We start from the raw sequence: 6,823 nt of genomic DNA on the forward strand, positions 1-6,823 counted from the left end.
CATAGGGTGAAAGGATTAAGCCGTCTGCTTGTTCAAATGTTACAGTTGGATTAGTGAATGCCTTAGCAGCTAAATGGTTTGTTTCCTGTTTAATAACAATGATTTTTATATTTATTTCGTAACCAAATTAATGAAGAGTAAACATGTTTGTAAGTCTTTAACTTGTAGCATGGCCTGTCTATTTGTAGCAGACGACACTTAACAATCACCCTCTAGTAATACGGCCGAATAAAATCTATGCTTTACTGTAGTAGGACTTTTGACCATTACATTTTCCGAAAGTTTTACTAGCTTGACTTCATGGTCAAGCCCCAGGGATCAGTTATTTTACCCAGAGGGTACGTTCAATAACCCTCTTTGATGACAGCGCTTACTAAGCGATGTCGGATTTTCCCTACTGTACGCTTTTTCCGCGTTTCCGGTTTTGACGTCATGATGCTCAGCGCTTGCCCATCAAATAAACCATCTTGACTTTAGAAATCTTGACAGACGAAAAGTTGGCTCGGGACTTAAAAAATAAATTAATACAGTAATTGTATTAACTACTTCTACCATTCAAATGGACATCATTTTCTTAAACAATTTCATTATTCGCAAGCTCGTTAATAATTGAAAAGTGCTCTTCGTAACGTTTTGAGGGCCAGTAAGACAAGACGTTTCCCCAACTCCATTTTCGAAAACAGTGCTAACTTCAAAATGTCCCCTTTCCGTTTAACAACTTTTACGTCACTGTGACGTCTCGAGCCCATCAACCAAACATCAAGAAAACGGCGATTTATATAATTGAGATTTTCGTTACTCCCCCTCTTTGCGTAGCTCAACTATAGACCTTTTCACACTTATGGCCGCGCATGAGCAGTTGCAAGTTTGTTGCCTTGAGTTTTACACTTCAATGGACTTAACGTGTAAAATAAACTACGATGGACGTGTTTTAGAACGTTTTGTAATTTAATATTGAAATAAAATGCCTAGTATTTAAACCGAGAGAGTAAAATAAAATTAAAACCATGTTAAGAAACAAACAGTTTTTAAGTTCTAATGGAAACGGTGCAATGATAATAGTTGGTTAAAACTCACTAAGCCTCGGCGACCGTATGGGATCGACGCTTCATCGGCGGACGTCGCCGATGCCGTGCCGCACCCGGCCCCGAAAGCGCCGCGTATAACACGCTCGTAAGCCTTGGCGCCCAATTTGGTCTGTAGAATATTATAAACTACCCCAATTTAACGTCTATTAATTGAATTCGATAAAATTTCACCTAGGAAATTTTATTTATACTTTTACAACCATTAATACAACACTGTTTTATAAAAATAAACTCGAATGCCTAACTAGGAAGGTAAAAGCAATGGTTACATAAATACGACTGGCAACAAACATTCTTTCTGCGCAATTGCGCATGCTCACCTCTCGAGAATTTTACCCCCTTTTCACCCTCGCTCTCTGTGTGAAAAGGTCTATTGAAGGACAAGTGAAGCAAAATTTTTACGTATTAGCTAGGTGTGGTTGGGGGTGGGGAGGGCGTGTTCTAATGCAGTACAGTATTCATGTTTTTAACTCGCTAAGGTAATATTCGAGATGGCCCAACGGGTTGGGGTACATTAAGGTCTTACTTATCACACCTACCTAAAAAGGTCTTTTCGTCTATCCAGACTCCACAGACAAATCACAAACATACACTCTCACAAATCATAATCGTCAAGCCAGAAGGGAATAAGAGAGATGGGACACACTTTATATCTCCATAATGCTTTACACTCGTAACAACAGTCTTACTAACCTCAAATCAACTACCCTTCACTGATTGGCTGCTATCTAACTTCTGCCTAAGCTGTGACGTCACATAAGAAGGTGACGCCTCGGTTGACGAATAAAAAGTAGTTTTGTTTACAACTTTACATTGAAGGAGAATTTCATGTTGATAAACGAAATCAAGCTGTGCAATTAATTTAGATGCACGGGAATTGAAAACATACCAAGATCACATAATTTGAAGGTAATAAATAGATGAAAACTAATTATTCTGAATTAATATTCGAAAATATAAATTAGTTTCAATAAAATACATACTTGAGGTTATAATTACACAAGAACGAAACATCGACAGCCCTAAGCCTTTGGAGAATGAAAATCTAGCAGACAAATGGGCCGCCTGATACCGCGAAGAACTTAAAGGACTATATTTGCAGTAAATTGGTTAAAAGCTGTGTACTTGCGCAAAGTTTTCGCGGTTTTCTTGAGGTTGGTCGGACTCTCGTTACCAAAGCAGGCTCTAATGTCTCCCTTCTCTCTTATTCCCTTCTGGTAAAGCCTGTATGTTTTAAACACTCTTAGATAAAAAGCTATAACAACTAGACATATGTATATATATACACATTGAAGGGTCAGGAGAAGTTTTCAACGACAACTATAAATAAATAACAGCGACCCAGCCTTTACACATAGTACCGTTTCCGCTTGAAATTGAATCTCTCACTCTAGCTACCGTGCCCGCATTCCCCCATCTCCCGGCGCCATGTCTTTAACAACGTAGATAAAAACCTATAACAACTTGCTGTTAGTGGCGGCGTCGCTCGCGTGTAATAAGAACGTCCATCAAAATGATGTAAAGAATGGGTGGGAGATTTTACTGTGACTAATATTTTTGTAGCCGTACCCTAGGAGCGAAGGCACTCGGCCTTGCCCGTCAGCCCAGCTAGGGATGCATTTTTCCTTATTACTTTTCTCGCGAACATTATTCCATAAAGACGGGTTTTTAAGTTTTTGGCCGCCATTTAAAAAGATGGCAACAAATCGAACCCGAAAGACCATTCAGCCCGTCTATAAGTTAAAGGAAACCAGTGTACTAAATATTTGCGAAATCGGTTGAAACGCGCGGACTTTGTTGCATAAAGAAGATTGTTTACATTTCTGGGCGCCATTTATTAACTTGGCGGCGGATTGGGGGGGAATGTGTTCTTAGTACGCGCCTACTACTACTTACGAGTAACGTTCCTGCAAATTTTCAGCCTTCTAGGGCAAGCGGTTTGGGTATGAAAATCAATCTCTCTTTCTAGCTAGCGTGCCCGTATTCCTCATCCCCCGGCGCCAACCCAACAAACCGGTCTATCAAGAAAATGGATTTCCCTCTATAGGCGTTCCAAGAAATCGGCTTTAGGGGAAGGATGAGCGGTGAAACTTCCATTACTCTTTCAATAAAGACTTATGCCCAGAAATTCAAATACACCACTTCGACATTCTGTTGCGCGCATGCCCGATGCCCCGCGCTCGAAGCGCCGCAAGGGGAAAGACTGGAAACTGCTCTTTGTTACCCCTACTAGCAAAAGCGCTACCCCTCGCGGTTTTTTCCCTGCCCATCTTAATAAGTTCTAGTTCGCAGTAGCCCGCTGTGGCGCCCTAGGTAATGTCAAAGTGGTGTATTTCCTGACTTTTCCAGTTTTTCCCTGACCCGTGGCAACCCTGTCTTATACGTTCTCCCTAATAAACTAGATATCACTTTTTGAACAAACTTGGTAATTCCGTTTTCATTGATTTCGAAGACCAAGAGTTTTCGTTAGTGTAATCATGACTGGAAGCGCCGCTGAATCCGGAGCCTTCGCTGATGCTGCTTCGAGTGCTGCCACCGCCTGGAACAACCAAATTCCCAGCTGCGTAAGACCAAGAACAATCATTAGATGATAAGAACAACTACGACTCCAATACAAGCAAAAGTGATTTGTCAAAATAATGTAAAAAGTAATAATTAATTATCAAATGAAATAAAGAAAACTGTCCACCAAATGGGGTTGGTCAAGGGACTGTGCTAACTCCAGGGCTCCCACCAAAATCTTAAAAACAAGTAGGGAAATAGGGGATTTTTTAGGCTAGAAATAGGGTGAAATAGGTGCCGAAGTTTTTAAACTAGGGACCAAATAGGAACCAAAATGAGATCTTTATTTGAACTTATTTTTTCACAAAATGACAAAGTCAGATATTTGTAAGAATATTTTATCATAAAACTGACTTAGTTTTTGTTTATTAGATTACTACGTGGTTTTCTCTATCACAATTCTATCACACTTAACAATCAGTTTTTTTTTCGTTTTTCAACGAAATAAGAAATATAAATGTGTAAACTGGACTTTGGCTTGAATATTTTAAGCTGATGGCACATTAAACTAGGAATATGGTGATTTAGGGACCAAATCACAATTCTATGGTGATTTAGGGACCTCAAAAAAAGTAGGGGGTTTTAGCAGGAGTTCATAATAACCCGAAGTACGAAACTGGTTAAAAAGCCTGTAACAACAAAGTTTCGCCGTAAAGCTCAGCGGACTCTTACACCGCTTAACTCCCAAAGAAATAGTTACCCCATTTTTTAGCGCCCAGGCGCATTAACTTAAACACTTCCGGTTTAGCACTATTTCTATCTTGTGATTTTGGGAGCGAAAATGGCTCACGTCTGCTTCTGTCGGAACGGTGTAAATTAAGCCTTGACTAAGAAGTTGGCTTTTAGTCGGGGTTTCTAGTTTTTTACAAAACATTTAAGCGATCGTCATTAATGTTTTGTTGTGATATGTGTGAGTGAGAATTCCGTGGTTTGGACAAATTTATTGGCAGAATCTTTAATATCAGAATTGCAACGTGTTTCTACGTCCACCATATCGCCATTTTTCTTTTCGACGGAGATCCCAGCCAACGGAAGTTTTGGAACGAAAACCAAGGAGCATAGATACCACTACGATATACTGTAAGGTTGTATGTCCATAAACAGGCTAGTCCTTTCTATGCGCAACGACAGAATCTTGTTGTTCGCGATTTTTACCATTAGCTCTATGGCCAGTTTCATACTTCCCCCCGAAGGGGGGTTATTATGAACTCCTGGTTTTAGGTATTTTTGGGACATGGTGGGAGCGCTGTAACTCTACAGACGGGCCGGTACTTAACCACATTTCGCTCTAAACTACTAATTTACCGCATTATTCACTAATAATAATTTTCGTTCATTTTGGTGATTTTCGTTGATGCTTTTAAAAGGGATTGATGAATTTCACTCGTGATTTTAAAGGCCGACTTCCAGCAGCGAAAAGGGTTCTAGCGAACTGAAAAGCGAGCATCGAGACTAACAATGGATGCCGAATTTCGAATCCCCGCTGGGGTAAAAGATGGAAGGGTTCTTCTAGCTAACTGAAAGCCGTGCTGCAATGTGGTTCTAGCGAACTGAAGATACGCAATAGAGAATTTCCTTCAGGGGAAAGCTAAAATTCGGGAGGAAATAAATTGAAAAGGATTTCTATTGTTCAGTTCGCTAGAACCACTGATTGCACGGCTTTCAGTTAGCGAGAACCCTTCCAACTTTTACCCCAGCAGGGATTCGAAAATCGGTGCACGGTCGCTCTGCCATTGTTTGTCTCGATGCTCGGTTTTCAATTCGCTAGAACCCTTTTCGCTGGAAGTCGGCCTTTAAATTAAATGAGACGGTGATTAACGGTTTCGTCTGGGTTACGTGTAATCATTGGCGATTTTGAAATCGTATACAAGTACCGCCACACGTAGAATTTAAGAAAAGATTTTCGTGACTTGTTCTATGTTAAGTGCTTATCGTTAAAACACTCCAATCATAACTCGTAAGTGGTGGCCCTTAGGGCAAAATGTCATAAAACCACAGACCACCTAACCCATGGACAGGGAGCTAGGTTTGCTTAGAGCAACGCCTGACACTAACGCTGTGGCGACGGATGTTGGAAGTTTTTCACCCCAAACCCTAGTAAAATTCGCGCCATTTTGTTTCCCCTTTCCACCAAAATGGCGGCAGAGTGAAAGGGTAGTGCACAGGGAAGGCTCCTGATTGGCTAAGTGAGGGTCTGACGCGTAGTAGGGGAGATTTTCACCCCTTTGGGCTCACCCTAATTGCTAGTTCACGCGTCGCTCACCAGATGGCTCCAAAACAAAACAATTAAAATATGAGAGTTACTCTTGTAAAACGCGTATAGAGCTATATCAATTGAAGGGGGGGGAAACGTCACAATTGGGCTTGCCAATAAACGGAGCCGGTTTTCACCCTTCATCCCGAGCGGGCCCCTGAAGAACTCAATGCTAAATTTCGTGCACAATAGCGACTTGGCAGTACTATATGCCAAGTCCCTATAAGGCGCTAGGGGCGGAGTTAAGCCCGAAATGCCAAGTCCCTATAAGGCGCCTAGGCGAAACCCCGCCTCAAAAGTTCTCCTTTCCCCCAAATTGAAATAGCTCTTGGTTCCAAGAAGTATTTTTTACAAATTCATGCTTAGAGATATTTTGTATCAAAAACTCCTCACCTTTTACTTTACATTTAATACTCGAGCAGAGGCCAAATTGAATACAAAAATCACAAAATATTTACGACACAACACTTTCAAGGTTTATAGAATTTGGGTAAAATAGAAGGTACTCATTAATAGAGATGCGAGTTCCGTTATTTACCAATATAAATTACGGCTCTATAGCATACCATCATTTTACCATGGTAATTTACACACGATAAACCGTATTAATTTAAAATCTTTTTCCTATTTAGGGAACTCGAGGAGCCTAGAATCCACCTTATTCCCTTTCGCCGGAAGTTAGGCTTAGCTCGGGATTCATGGGGGTGATTAAGTCGTCTGCTACAGTACATATTTTTGGCTTTTGTAGCAGACGACAGACCAATTTCTTTCCGTTACTCACCCCCATGAATCCCGAGCTAAGGCTAACTTCCGGCGAAAGGGAATAAGGTTTGATTCGAGGACCTCAAGTCCAAAAACATACTATTAAAGAAGTCTCAAAATAAATAGCTCTGTCCTTCTTTTTTCCACTTAATAGAAG

The sequence above is a fragment of the Phalangium opilio genome, unplaced genomic scaffold, assembly GCF_054372755.1.
Source record: "Phalangium opilio isolate 3A_F unplaced genomic scaffold, DU_Popi_V2 ptg000200l_1, whole genome shotgun sequence".
NCBI classification, from domain to species: Eukaryota; Metazoa; Arthropoda; class Arachnida; order Opiliones; family Phalangiidae; genus Phalangium; species Phalangium opilio.